This window comes from Scyliorhinus canicula, unplaced genomic scaffold (genome assembly GCF_902713615.1).
Source record: "Scyliorhinus canicula unplaced genomic scaffold, sScyCan1.1, whole genome shotgun sequence".
In the NCBI taxonomy this organism is placed as follows: Eukaryota; Metazoa; Chordata; class Chondrichthyes; order Carcharhiniformes; family Scyliorhinidae; genus Scyliorhinus; species Scyliorhinus canicula.
The window spans coordinates 138,074-153,953 of NW_024055916.1; positions in this window are offsets into that span (position 1 = coordinate 138,074).

A 15,880-nucleotide genomic window follows, 5' to 3' on the forward strand; every position below is an offset into this window, starting at 1 on the left:
TTTTAAATTCCACCATATTGTGATCGCTCCTTCCAAGAGGATCCCTAACTATGAGATCATGAATCAATCCTGTCTCATTACACAGGACAAGATCTAGGACCGCTTGTTCCCTCGTAGGTTCCATTACATACTGTTCTAGGAAACTATCGCGGATACATTCTATAAACTCCTCCTCAAGGTTGCCTTGACCGACCTGGTTAAACCAATCGACATGTAGATTAAAATCCCCCATGATAACTGCTGTACCATTTCTACATGCATCAGTTATTTCTTTGTTTATTGCCTGTCCCACCATAATGTTACTATTTGGTGGCCGATAGACTACTCCTATCAGTGACTTTTTTGCCTTACTATTCCTGATTTCCACCCAAATGGATTCAACCTTATCCTCCATAGCACCGATGTCATCCCTTACTATTGCCTGGATGTCATCCTTAAATAACAGAGCAACACCACCTCCCTTACCATCCACTCTGTCCTTCCGAATAGTTTGATACCCTCGGATATTTAACTCCCAGTCGTGACCATCCTTTAACCATGTTTCAGTAATGGCCACTAAATCATAGTCATTCACGATGATTTGTGCCATCAACTCATTTACTTTATTCCGAATACTACGAGCATTCAGGTAAAGTACTACTTATGTTGGTTTTTTTACCTCTGTTTTGAATCTTAACATCTCCAGTTTTAGTCCTTTTAGTATTACTGGGCCTATTCACTGAGCTCCCCTCAGTCACTTGTACCTTGTACTGTCGCCCTTTTTGATTTTTGACTATATCTTCTCTGCCTTGCACTTTTCCCCTTACTTCCTTTTGCTTCTGTCCCTGTTTTACTACCTTCCAACTTCCTGCATCGGTTCCCATCCCCCTGCCACATTAGTTTAAACCCTCCCCAACAGCTCTAGAAAACACCCCCCCTAGGACATCGGTTCCAGTCCTGCCCAGGTGCAGACCGTTCGGTTTGTACTGGTCCCACCTCCCCCAGAACCGGTCCCAATGCCCCAGGAATTTGAATCCCTCCCTCTTGCACCATCTCTTGAGCCACGCATTCATCCTATCTATCCTGACATTCCTACTTTGACTAGCTCGTGGCACTGGTAGCAATCCTGAGATTACTACCTTTGGGGTCCTACTTTTTAGTTTATCTCCTAACTCCCTGAATTCCGCTTGTAAGATCTCATCCCGTTTTTTACCTATATCGTTGGTGCCTATGTGCACCACGACAGCTGGCTGTTCACCCTCCCCCCCAGAATGTCCTGCAGCCGCTCCGAGACATCCTTGACCCTTGCACCAGGAAGGCAACATACCATCCTGGAGTCTCGATTGCGTCCACAGAACCGCCTGTCTATTCCCCTTACGATCGAGTCCCCTATCACTATAGCCCTGCCATTTTTCTTCCTGCCCTGCTGTGCAGCAGAGCCAGCCATGGTTCCATGAACCTGGCTGTTGCTGCCTTCCCCTGGTGAGCCATCTCCCTCAACAGTATCCAAAGCGGTATATCTGTTTTGCAGGGAGATGACCGCAGGGGACACCTGCACTGCCTTCCTACTCTTGCTCTGTCTTTTGGTCACCCATTTTCTATCTCCCTCAGTAAGCTTCACCTGCGGTGTGACCAACTCGCTAAACGCGCTATCCACGACCTCCTCAGCATCGCGGATGCTCCAAAGTGAGTCCATCCGCAGCTCCAGAGCTGTCAAGCAGTCTAACAAGAGCTGCAACAGAACACACTTCTTGCACGTGAAAGAGCCAGGGACAGTGGACGTGTCCCTGAGCTCCCACATCGCACACGAGGAGCATGACACGGGTCTGGGATCTCCTGCCTTGTCTTAAACCTTAGGTAAACTTAAACAACTACAATTTCAAAGTAAAAATAAATAAATTAGACAATGAAAAGAAAAGAGAAACTACTTACCAGTCACTTACCAGGGTTAAAAAGCACCTCCGAAAAAGCACCTTCTCTCACTCTGCATCAAATTACCTCACTGCACCAAATTACCAAGGTCCAACTTCCCACTCTGGATTTGCCTCACTCCGGATGTGTCTCCTTGAAAAGCATTTGAGCTATTAAGAGAGGTTGATTAGGCAGGGGTCGTCCTCTTTCGGGCAGAGAAGGCTGAGAGGGGACCTGATTGAGGGGTCCATAAGACCATAAGACATAGGAGTGGAAGTAAGGCCATTCGGCCCATCGAGTCCACTCCGCCATTCAATCATGGCTGATGGGCATTTCAACTCCACCTACCAGCATTCTCCCCGTAGCCCTTAATTCCTCGCGACATCAAGAATTTATCAATCTCTGCCTTGAAGCCATTTAGCGTCCCGGCCTCCACTGCACTCCGCGGCAATGAATTCCACAGGCCCACCACTCTCTGGCTGAAGAAATGTCTCCGCATTTCTGTTCTGAATTTACCCCCTCTAATTCTAAGGCTGTGCCCATGGGTCCTCGTCTCCTCGCCTAACGGAAACAGTTTCTTTGCGTCCACCCTTTCTAAGCCATGTATTATCTTGTAAGTTTCTATTAGATCTCCCCTTAACCTTCTAAACTCCAATGAATACAATCCCAGGAGCCTCAGCCGTTCATCATATGTTAGACCCGCCATTCCCGGGATCATCCGTGTGAATCTCCGCTGGACACGCTCCAGTGCCAGTATGTCCTTCCTGAGATGTGGGGCCCAAAACTGGACACAGTACTCCAAATGGGGCCTAACCAGAGCCTTATAAAGGCTCAGTAGCACATCGCTGCTTTTATATTCCAACCCTCTTGAGATAAATGACAACATTACATTCGCTTTCTTAATCACAGATTCAACCTGCATGTTTACCTTTAGGGAATCCTCGACTAGCACTCCCAGATCCCTTTGTACTTTGGCATTATGAATTTTCTCACCGTTTAGAAAGTAGTCTATGCTTGGATTCTTTTTTCCAAAGTGCAAGACCTCACATTTTCTCACGTTGAATTGCATCAGCCATTTCCTGCACCACTCTCCCAAACTGTCTAGATCCTTCTGCAGCCTCCCCACTTCCTCAGCACTACCTGCCTGACCACCTAACTTCGTATCATCGGCAAGCTTCGCTAGAATGCCCCCAGTCCCTTCATCCAGATCATTAATATATATGGTGAACAGCTGTGGCCCCAACACTGAACCCTGTGGGACACCGCTGGTCACCGGCTGCCATTCCGAAAAAGAACCTTTTATCCCAACTCTCTGCCTTCTGTCAGACAGCCAATCCTCAACCCATGCCAGTAGCTCACCTCGAACACCATGGGCCCTCACCTTACTCAGCAGCCTCCTGTGTGGCACCTTATCAAAGGCCTTTTGGAAATCCAGATAGACCACATCCACTGGGTTTCCCTGGTCTAACCTACTTGTCACCTCCTCAAAGAATTCTAACAGGTTCGTCAGGCACGACCTCCCCTTACTAAATCCATGTTGACTTCTTCTAATCCGACCCTGCTCTTCCAAGAATTTAGAAATCTCATCCTTAACGATCGATTCTAGAATTTTACCAACAACCGAGGTTAGGCTAATTGGCCTATAATTTTCCATCTTTTGTCTTGATCCTTTCTTGAACAAGGGGATTACAACAGCGATCTTCCAATCGTCCGGGACTTTCCCTGACTCCAGTGATTTTTGAAAGATCTCAACCAACGCTTCCGCTATTTCTTCAGCTACCTCCCTCAGAACTCTAGGGTGTAGCCCATCGGGGACAGGAGATTTGTCAATTTTAAGACCTTTTAGCTTTTTTAGCACCATCTCTTTTGTAATGGCAACCATACTCAACTCAGCCCCCTGACCCTCTATAATTTTTGGGATATTACTCATGTCTTCCACTTCCTCTTTAACCTGGAGTTACCTCTCTCTCTGCATCTTTGATGATTTGATTGCCTGCAGGTGCTTGCATTCCGGGGCATCTCTGACTGTGTCTATATAAACATTTCTGGAACAAGCCTTTCCATTCACCTGAAGAAGGAGCCGTGCTCCGAAAGCTCGTGTTTGAAACAAACCTGTTGGACTTTAACCTGGTGTTGTAAGACTTCTTACTGTTCCACTGTGAAGACAGACACAAAGTACTTATTAAGTTCTCCAGCCATTTCCTCGTCTCCCATCACTAGCCTTCCGGAATCAGTTTGAATTGGCCCAATGTCTACTTTGGCCTGTCGTTTGTTTCTTATGTATTGAAAGAAACTTTTACTATCATTTCTTATATTACTGGCTAGCCTGCTTTCATATTTGATCCTCTCCTTCCTTATTTGTCTCTTTGTTAACGTCTGTTTGTTTTTGTAGCCTTCCCAATATTCTGATTTCCCAGTGCTTTTGGCCACTTTATAGGATCTCTCTTTTTCTTTGATACATTTCCTGACCTCCTTTGTCAGCCATGGCTGTCTAATCCCTCCCCGGATAATCTTTCTTTTCTTGGGGATGAACCTCTGTACAGTGTCCTCAATTATGCATACAAACTCCTGCCATTTTTGCTCTGCTGTCTTCCCCACTAGGGTCTCAGGTTATGAGGGGAATGGACAGAGTGGATAGGGAGCAGTTCCCCTGCATTGAAGGGGGCATAATTTGAAGGTGAAAGGCAGGAGAATTCAAGGGAATTTGAAGAACAGATTCTTTCACCCAGAGGGTGGTGGAGTCTGGAACTCGCGTGAAGCTATGGACCAAGTTTAGCACACTGGGCTAAATCGCTGGCTTTGAAAGCAGACCAAGGCAGGCCAGCAGCACGGTTCAATTCCCGTAACAGCCTCCCCAAACAGGTGCCGGAATGTGGCGACTAGGGGCTTTTCACAGTAACTTCATTGAAGCCTACTCGTGACAATAAGCGATTTTTATTTCAAGTGCTGGAAAGTGTGATTAGTGCAGATTTAGTGTTGTTTTGCTGCTGCAGACTTGATGGGCCATAGGACCCCTTCTGTACCGTGTGAAATAAACCCACATGGGAGTATGATATCATTGCCATCACACAGTCATGCTGAGGGGCAGCAGGACTCAGATCTCAGTAATGCGGAGTATAGAATCTTCAGGAAGTCAGGGGTGTAAAGGAGGAGCTGGTGTTGCAATATTACTGCAGTCAGGGGCGATAATCTCTTCGCACCTCCTCAGTTAACTCTGTATACAAAGAAAATTACAGCACAGGAACAGGCCCTTCGGCCCTCCCAGCCTGCGCCGATCCAGATCCTTTATCTAAACCTGTTGCCTATTTTCCAAGGTCTACTTCCCTCTGTTCCCCGCCCATTCATATATCTGTCTAGATGCATCTTAAATGATGCTATCGTGCCCGCCTCTACCACCTCCGCTGGCAAAGCGTTCCAGGCACCCACCACCCTCTGCGTAAAAGACTTTCCACACACATCTCCCATGGATAAAGTTTCCCATGGATAAAGTTTCCCATGGCAGGTTGATGGAAAAAGTGAAGTCGTATGGGGTTCAGGGTGTACTAGCTAGATGGATACAGAACTGGCTGGGCAACAGGAGACAGAGAGTAGTGGTGGAAGGGAGTGTCTCAAAATGGAGAAAGGTGACTAGTGGTGTTCCACAGGGATCCGTGCTCGGACCACTGATGTTTGTGATATACATAAATGATCTGGACGAAGGTATAGGTGGTCTGATTAGCAAGTTTGCAGATGATACTAAGATTGGTGGAGTTGCAGATAGCGAGGAGGACTGTCAGAGAATACAACAAAATATAGATAAATTGGAGAGTTGGGCAGAGAAATGGCAAATGGAGTTCAATCCAGACAAATGCGAGGTGATGCATTTTGGAAGATCTAATTCAAGAACAGACTATATGGAACAGTCCCGGGGAAAATTGATGTACAGAGAGATCTGGGAGTTCAGGTCCATTGTACCCTGAAGGTGACAACGCAGGTTGATAGAGTGGTCAAGAAGGCATACAGCATGCTTGCCTTCATCGGGCGGGGTATTGAGTACAAGAGTTGGCAGGTCAGGGAAAGTTTAAGGGAGATGTGCATGGAAAGTTTTTTACGCAGAGGGTGGTGGGTGCCTGGACGCTTTACCAGCAGAGGTGGTAGAGGCGGGCACGATAGCATCATTTAAGATGCATCTGGACAGATATATGAACGGGCGGGGAACAAAGGGAAGTAGACCTTGGAAAATAGGGGACAGGTTTAGACAAATGATCTGGATCGGCGCAGGCTGGGAGGGCCGAAGGGCCTGTTCCTGTAATGTAATTTTCTTTGTTCTTTGTTCTTAAACTTTACCCCCTCACGTTGAAATCATGACGCCTTGTAATTGACACCCCCACTCTTGGAAAAAGCTTGTTGCTATCCACCCTGTCCATACCTCTCATAATTTTATAGACCTCAATGAGATTCCCCCCTCAACTTCCGTCTTTCCGATGAAAACAGTCCTAATCTACTCAACCTTTCTTCATAGCTAGCACCCTCCATACCAGGCAACATCCTGGTGAACCTCTTCTGCACCGTCTCTAAAGCATCCACATCCTTCTGGTAATGTGGCGACCAGAACTGCACACAGTATTCCAAATGTGGCCGAACCAAAGTCCTATACAACTGTAACATGACCTGCCGACTCTTGTACTCAAGACCCAGTCGGATGAAGGCAAGCATGATGTATGCCTTCTTGACCACTCTATCCACCTGCGTTGCCACCTTCAGGGTACAATGGACCTGAACTCCCAGATCTCTCTGTACATCAGTTTTCCCCAGGACTCTTCCAATGACCGGGGCAGCACGGTAGCATTGTGGTTAGCGCAATTGCTTCACAGCTCCAGGGTCCCAGGTTCGATTCCAGCTTGGGTCACTGTCTGTGCGGAGTCTGCACATCCTCCCCGTGTGTGCGTGGGTTTCCTCCGGGTGCTCCGGTTTCCTCCCAAAGTCCAAAGATGTGCAGGTTAGGTGGATTGGCCATGATAAATTGCCCTTAGTGTCCAAAGTTGCCCTTAGTGTTGGGTGGCGTTACTGGCTTATGGGGATAGGGTGGAGGTGTTGACCTTGGGTAGGATGCTCTTTCCAAGAGCCGGTGCAGACTCGATGGGCCAAATGGCCTCCTTCTGCACTGTAAGTTCTATGATATGACCGTATAGTCCGCTCTTGAATTAGATCTTCCAAAATGCATCACCTCGCATTTGCCTGGATTGAACTCCATCTACCATTTCTCTGCCCAACTCTCCAATCTATCTATATTTTGCTGTATTCTCTGACAGTCCTCCTCGCTATCTGCAACTCCACCAATCTTAGTATCATCTGCAAACTTGCTAATCAGACCACCTATACCTTCGTCCAGATCATTTATGTAGATCACAAACAACAGTGGTCCGAGCACGGATCCCTGTGGAACACCACTAGTCACCCCCTTCTCCATTTTGAGACACTCCCTTCCACCACTACTCTCTGTCTCCTGTTGCCCAGCCAGTTCTTTATCCATCTAGCTAGTACACCCTGAACCCCATACGACTTCACTTTTTCCATCAACCTGCCATGGGAGACCTTATCAAATGCCTTACTAAAGTCCATGTATATGACATCTACAGCCCTTCCCTCATCAATTAACTTTGTCACTTCCTCAAAGAATTCTATTAGGTTTGTAAGACATGAACTTCCCTGCACAAAACCATGCTGCCTATCACTGATAAGTCTATTTTCTTCCAGATGTGAATAGATCCTATCCCTCGGTATCTTCTCCAACAGTTTGTCTACCACTGACATCAAGCTCACAGGTCTATAATTCCCTGGATTATCCCTGCTACCCTTCTTAAACAAAGGGACAACATTAGCAATTCTCCAGTCCTCCGGGACCTCACCCGTGCTCAAGGATGCTGCAAAGATATCTGTTGAGGCATTGTAGTGTTAATGTAAGCCTACTTGTGACAATAAAGATTATTTAAAAATTATTATTAAATGAGTTTGTGATCGCAGGGCAGACAAGGCTATGGACCAAATGCTGGAAAATGGGATTAGAGTAAACAGGTGCTGGAAAATGCGATAACTCAGGCTAACACTGCCCCCTGCTGGATCGTTATATTGTGTCTCTACACCGCCCCCTTGTGGCTTCAACTAGAGGAACATTTAAATTATTGTTTGATTCAGCTCATTGAACCTGCTCTACTCATCGATACGATCATGGCTGACATCCACTTCAATGCTTCTTTCCCCACACTGTCCCCATATCCCTTTATGTCATTGGTATTTAGAAATCTATCGATCTCTGTTTTAAACATGCTGTGAGCAGAATTTAATAGAAATTCCTGAGTTAATTTGTGGCGTGTTTTTGAGGGAGTTCCCCACCGATATTCAATGACACTTCGTCACTGTTTAGGGCCCTGGGGAGTTTCTCACGAATTTAGCCCAGACTTCGAAAGGGTGCCCCGATCACTGAGTGAGCTTGTGGGTCCCCCCCCCCCCCCCCCCCACCCATGGGCAATGTCACCCTCCACAACACATGGGCACTACCCCCCCCCCCCCCCCCCCCCCCACCAAGTGAGGACACCCCGCTATTGAGATGATTTGGACACATACTGAACCCTGTCCACAAACTGATGTTTACCGGGTGCTGACACACTTTCCACTTTGTTCTGATGCTATCATCGCCTCATATTACCGTCCATACTCTGGCTGTACTCTGCTTGATGAACTTCCTCTGATTTGATGTGATTATGTTTCAGGCCATTTCCCACGGTGCAATCTGTCGATGATGAAGACATTTACAAGAGTTTGGCTGACCTGATTGAGTGAGTAGAAACTGACATGGCCGGCGATAGGTCGGATGTTGTTTCATGAAGAGATCCAGAGGCTTGTCCGGTTGAACAAATAACTCATCATTACTAACAGCTAATTAGATTAGGGCAGCACGGTAGCATTGTGGATAGCACAATTGCTTCACAGCTCCAGGGTCCCAGGTTCGATTCCGGCTTGGGTCACTGTCTGTGCGGAGTCTGCACATCCTCCCCGTGTCTGCGTGGGTTTCCTCCGGGTGCTCCGGTTTCCTCCCACAGTCCAAAGATGTGCAGGTTAGGTGGATTGGCCATGCTAAATTGCCCTTGGTGTCCAAAATTGCCCTTAGTGTTGGGTGGGGTTACTGGGTTATGGGGATAAGGTGGAGGTGTTGACCTTGGGTAGGGTGCTCTTTCCAAGGGCCGGTGCAGCTTCGATGGGCCGAATGGCCTCCTTCTGCACTGTAAATTCTATGATATCTATGATATACATTCGGATACCCCTGACTCAATGCGATCTTCATGCCAATTTCTACCAGACTAACCACTGCACTCTGCTGCTCCCATGTGACCCTCGACATCACAATGTGGGTGGTACTGTTTCCCCAGTCCCACATTAACCCTTCCCGCCCCAAACACCCTTATACTACACCCCACCCCCCCCAAGTCTTTATCCAAAGCTGTTTACAATAATATTGCTCCTCTTCACCCGACCCCCAATCCCCCAAATCACAGACTTTACAGATTCAGACAGTTTGGAAGATTAATGATCTTCTTTTGAAGTTTGGCGGGGGGTGGGGGTGGGGTGGGGGATGGGGATTGGGGTGGGGTGGGGGGTTGTCTCAACTGCTTTGTTGCTGACTTTGCTGGTCTGCAGTTGATGTTTTAGTATTTGGTGTTTCAAATACTCAGGTGTCAACATCTGGCTCACTTGCTGCTCCTTCGTGTTGCATTTTTCTTTGTCGACCATCTGTCTGCTTTGGTCGGATTCAATGGGCTTCCCTCTCCTTCCAGAGGGAATGTTTGTTCCCCGGGCAGCATTCTGTAATAATTGCTCCCTCTGTGACACCCTGGTCCACTCCCCCATTGTCCCCAATGCCTCATCCTTCGGCACGGCACCGCTCTTTGCAACTTTATGTTCTTCTGTTTGATCACAGGATGTGTAACACCCGCCCCTTTACCTCCTCACTGTCTAAAGCTCCAAACTCTCCTATCAGCTGCAGCAACATTTCACTTCCTCTTCCTTCACTTTGGTTGACAATACTCTCTGCTCCGAATGTGATCTCCTCTACATTAGAATCATAGAACCCCTGCAGTGCAGAGGAAGGCATTCGGCCCATCAAGTCTGCACTGACCTGACCTTCCGAAACAGCACTCTACCTAGCCCCACTACCCCACTCTATCCCCTTAATCCCGCGCATTGATCATGGCCAACCCACTTAACCTGCTGATTGGAACCTAGTAACAGGAGCAGGCCATTCAGCCCCTTGAGCCTGTCCCACCATTCAATGAGACTATGACTGATGTGTGGCCTAACTCCATCTACCTGCCTTTGGCCCAAATCCCTTAATATCTTTGCTGAACAAAAATCTATCTCAGATTAAAAATTAACAACTGTTCCAGCTTCAGCTGCTGTGTGTGGGAGAGATTTCCAAACCTCTACCACCCTTTGAATTAAGAAGTTCTTCCGAACATCTCTCCTGAAGTCCTGGCCCTAATCTTCAGACTCTGCCCCTAGTTTTAGAATCTCCAACCAGTGGGAATAGTTTATCGTTATCCACCCTGTCTTTCCTGGTTAATATCTTCAATCCGATCACCCCTGGTTTAGCACAGGGCTAAATCGCTGGCTTTGAAAGCAGACCAAGGCAGGCCAGCAGCACGGTTCAATTCCCGTACCAGCCTCCCCGAACAGGCGCCGGAATGTGGCGACTAGGGGCTTTTCACAGTAACTTCATTTGAAGCCTACTTGTGACAATAAGCGATTTTCATTTCATTTCCTTAACCTTCTAAATGCGAGCAAAAACAGGACTGATTGAGTAACTCAAACCCTGTAGTCCAGGTCTCATTTTTGTAAAGCAACGTTACTCTCCCACCGAGGCCAAAATATCCTTCCTAAGGTGTGGTGCCCAGAACAGCTCACGGTGACTCGGAGTGGGGTCTAACCAGGGTTCTGTAAAGCTGCAGCATAACCCCTGTGTCTTTATATTCCAATCCTCTAGATATAGAGGCTAACATTCCATTAGCCTACTATTTCTGCACTTGTTCCTGGCATTTTCAGGATCTATACACCTGAACTCCCCAAGTCTGTTTGGCCACACACTGTACCCAACCTCTTCCCATTGAGAACGTGCTCTGCTCGATCCTATTTTAGTCTATAATGATAACCTCACACTTTGCTGCATTAAATTCTCTCTGGCACAATTTTGCCCATTCATCGAGTCTGTCATATCTCCTTGCAATTTTGTGCTATCATCTAAGCTGTGAACAATGCTGCCTAACTTTGTATCATCAGAAAATTTGGACATAGACTTTCTGTGCCACCATCCAAGTCATGAATGAAGAGCGTGAATAATTGGGGCCCCAACAAGTCACCTCCTGCCAATTAGAGCTATTGCCCATTGTCCCCACTCTCTGTTGCCTGCCACTCAACCAATTTCCCAATCATGTCATAATTTTCCCTCAAATCCGTGGGCTTCCACCTTAGTTAGCAGTCTCTTGTGTGGAACTTTATCAAATGCCTTCTGGAATTCCATATAAATAACATCCATAGACATTCCCCTGTCCATTACCTTAGTCACCGCTTCAAAAAATTCAATGAGATTTGCCAGGCATGACCTTCCCTTCATGAATCCATACTGGCCCTCCCAAATCGATCTAAATTTTTCGATGTGTTCAGTTACCCCATCCCCGATTATAGACTCCAGCAATTTTCCCATCACAGACATCAGGCTATCCGGTCTGAGATTCCCTGCTTTCCCCCTTTCACCCTTCTTAAAAAGTGGGATGATGTGTGCAATTTTCCAATCCAGAAGGACGAGTCCTGAATCTAGGGAACTTGGGAAGATTATAGTTCTGGCATCTACAACATGCTCCCCGACTTCCTTTAACACCCTCGAATGGACACCGTCCGGTCCTGGGGATTTGTCACTCCTTAGTTCCATTAATTTCCGAGTTACTGATGCTGTACTGACATTAATTGTATTACGTCCCTGAGCTCTATCGACTATTAATTTTTTTGGGATTTCTGGCAAGTTATCTTCTTTTCCACTGTAAAACCTGAGACAAAGTCATTGCTCAGCAGGTCTGCCATTTCCCGTTATCGATGACAATGGGTGGGATCGTCCGGCTGCTCCCGTCCGGCAATCCGATCCCTGCCAGAGGTCCGCGCTCCGCCCGTGCTGATCTGCGGTCAGCGGGGAGGAATAATCCAGCCTGGTATCTCCATTTCAGCTTTTACTGGGCCCACATTGATCTTCACCACCCGCTTTCCCCTTTATACAACTATAACATTTCTTCTTGATTGTGATGTCCTTTCATAATCCCTTTTAGTTGCTCTGTGTGATGGATGTTATCAGTAGCTGCTATAACGGTACCTTACCTTTAATGCATTGGCCCTTTAAGACCGGGCTTGGAACCCTGGGGGACTCCGCCTCTGGCTCCGCCCCCAGGAAACGGTATATATGATGAGACTCACTCGGCAGCATGTGATGAGCACACTTCTCGGCTGCTGTACAGTCCTCAGATGATTAAAGCCTTATAATCACCTGTCTTCTCTCCTGTGTCGTGATTGAGGGTATTTGACTCTGAAAAGCTGCTTTGTGACCCTTTACTGGCCTTTGTATCTATCCCAGTGGGTCCAGATCTGTCTCTGTCTCATCCTGTTAAAATCAGCCTTACCCAAGTCTGAAATTCTAGTATCTGAATCGTGCTTTTCACTTTCGAACACTACCCTGAATTCAATCATGTTCTGATCGCTATTTGATAAATCTTCATGCACAGTTAGGCTACTAATTAAATTGGGCTCATTAATCTAACTATATCTAATATTGCCTGTCCCCTTGTTATATCTGGAACATATTACTGCAGGAAGCATTCCTGGACACATTCCAGGAATTCACTCTCTTCCTGAAAGGTGCTTATCTGCCGTTCCCAAACTAAGTTGAAATGCTCCATTAATACGACTCTGCCTTTGCTACACAGTTGCCTAATTTCTGTCTTGATGCAATCTAATGCCCATTACAGTTTTTTACATCTTTCTCCGTTCCTCAGTCCCACCCATTTCTATTATGTACGCACTGTGTACGTTTCCTTGGCTGCAGGAAAATGCTTTTCACTGTACTTCGGTATATGTGACAATAAATCAATCAATCAATATGGTTTTAGGACTTAATCCCATTTTTTATGTTGTTTGTACCGATGTGACCACAACCACTGGCTGTTCACCCTCCCCCTCCAGAATGTCCTGTACTCGCTCCGAGACATCCTCAATCCTAGCACAAGGGAGGCAACATACCATCCTGGAGTCTCGTTTGCCGCCACAGAAATGCCTACTATTCCACTTACAATTGAATCCTCTATACCTATTACATTCCTACAACTTTTACCCCTCCCCTCTGCAGCAGAAGCCACCGTGGTGCGCCGAATTTGGCTGTTGCTGCTTGAGTCATTTAACCTCTCCCTGTCTTCTCATTCTGTCCAAACCGCCTTTACAAGTGCACCATTCATCATATTTCTACCCTCCAGTCCTGTAAAAGGTTCGTCTGGACTAGAAAAGTGAACTCTGTTACTCTCTCCGGAAATGTTACCCGACCTGCTGAGTTTATCCAGCATTTTCTGTTGTTATTTCTAATTCAGTGCAGTTGGTGATTTTGGTTGTTTAGATCTTGTGCCACCTTGTGGATATTGAGGGTAACTTTTTGATTACTTGCTTGTTGTCACAATGGAGCAACTCTTGACTCCTGTCTATATCTGGTAGTTGGACTCCACTGCGACCTCAAAACGGTGGGTCAGTCACCGTTAACCAGAGATCTTTTAGCCAGACTCCTGGATCTGACAGCACCGTCACACAGGCTCCTGTTCCCAACTTGAAATCCGTGAGGGAACTGAGGGAGTGCTGCACTGTCAGAGGGTCAGTACTGAGGGAGTGCTGCACTGTCAGAGGGTCAGTACTGAGGGAGTGCTGCACTGTCAGAGGGTCAGTACTGAGGGAGTGCTGCACTGTCAGAGGGTCAGTACTGAGGGAGTGCCGCACTGTCAGACAGGTCAGTACTGAGGGAGGGCTGCATGTCAGAGGGTCAGTACTGAGGGAGTGCTGCACTGTCAGAGGGTCAGTACTGAGGGAGTGCTGCACTGTCAGAGGGTCAGTACTGAGGGAGTGCTGCACTGTCAGAGGGTCAGTACTGAGGGAGTGCCGCACTGTCAGAGGGTCAGTACTGAGGGAGTGCCGCACTGTCAGAGGGTCAGTACTGAGGGAGTGCCGCACTGTCAGAGGGTCAGTACTGAGGGAGTGCTGCACTGTCAGAGGGTCAGTACTGAGGGAGTGCTGCACTGTCAGAGGGTCAGTACTGAGGGAGTGCCGCACTGTCAGAGGGTCAGTACTGAGGGAGTGCCGCACTGTCAGAGGGTCAGTACTGAGGGAGTGCTGCACTGTCAGAGGGTCAGTACTGAGGGAGTGCCGCACTGTCAGAGGGTCAGTACTGAGGGAGTGCTGCACTGTCAGAGGGTCAGTACTGAGGGAGTGCTGCACTGTCAGAGGGTCAGTACTGAGGGAGTGCTGCACTGTCAGAGGGTCAGTACTGAGGGAGTGCCTGCACTGTCAGAGGGTCAGTACTGAGGGAGTGCCTGCACTGTCAGAGGGTCAGTACTGAGGGAGTGCTGCACTGTCAGAGGGTCAGTACTGAGGGAGAGCCGCACTGTCAGAGGGGTCAGTACTGAGGGAGTGCTGCACTGTCAGAGGATCAGTACTGAGGGAGTGCGGCACTGTCAGAGGGTCAGTACTGAGGGAGTGCCGCACTGTCAGAGGGTCAGTACTGAGGGAGTGCCGCACTGTCAGAGGGTCAGTACTGAGGGAGTGCTGCACTGTCAGAGGGTCAGTACTGATGGAGTGCCGCACTGTCAGAGGGTCAGTACTGAGGGAGTGCCGCACTGTCAGAGGGTCAGTACTGAGGGAGTGCCGCACTGTCAGAGGGTCAGTACTGAGGGAGTGCCGCACTGTCAGAGGGTCAGTACTGAGTGAGTGCTGCACTGTCAGAGGCTCAGTACTGAGGGAGTGCGGCACTGCCAGAAGGTCAGTACTGAGGGAGTGCGGCACTGCCAGAGGGTCAGTACTGAGGGAGTGCTGCACTGTCAGAGGGTCGGTACTGACGGGAGTGCCGCACTGTCAGAGGGTCAGTACTGAGGGAGTGCCGCACTGTCAGAGGGTCAGTACTGAGGGAGTGCCGCACTGTCAGAGGGTCAGTACTGAGGGAGTGCCGCACTGTCAGAGGGTCAGTACTGAGGGAGTGCCGCACTGTCAGAGGGTCAGTACTGAGGGAGTGCTGCACTGTCAGAGGGTCAGTACTGAGGGAGTGCTGCACTGTCAGAGGGTCAGTACTGAGGGAGTGCTGCACTGTCAGAGGGTCAGTACTGAGGGAGTGCTGCACTGTCAGAGGGTCAGTACTGAGGGAGTGCTGCACTGTCAGAGGGTCAGTACTGAGGGAGTGCTGCACTGTCAGAGGGTCAGTACTGAGGGAGTGCCGCACTGTCAGAGGGTCAGTACTGAGGGAGTGCTGCACTGTCAGAGGGTCAGTACTGAGGGAGTGCGGCACTGTCAGAGGGTCAGTACTGAGGGAGTGCCGCACTGTCAGAGGGTCAGTACTGAGGGAGTGCTGCACTGTCAGAGGGTCAGTACTGAGGGAGTGCTGCACTGTCAGAGGGTCAGTACTGATGGAGTGCCGCACTGTCAGAGGGTCAGTAGCTGAGGGAGTGCCGCACTGTCAGAGGGTCAGTACTGAGGGAGTGCCGCACTGTCAGAGGGTCAGTACTGAGGGAGTGCCGCACTGTCAGAGGGTCAGTACTGAGGGAGTGCTGCACTGTCAGAGGGTCAGTACTGAGGGAGTGCCGCACTGTCAGAGGGTCAGTACTGAGGGAGTGCCGCACTGTCAGAGGGTCAGTACTGAGGGAGTGCCGCACTGTCAGAGGGTCAGTACTGAGGG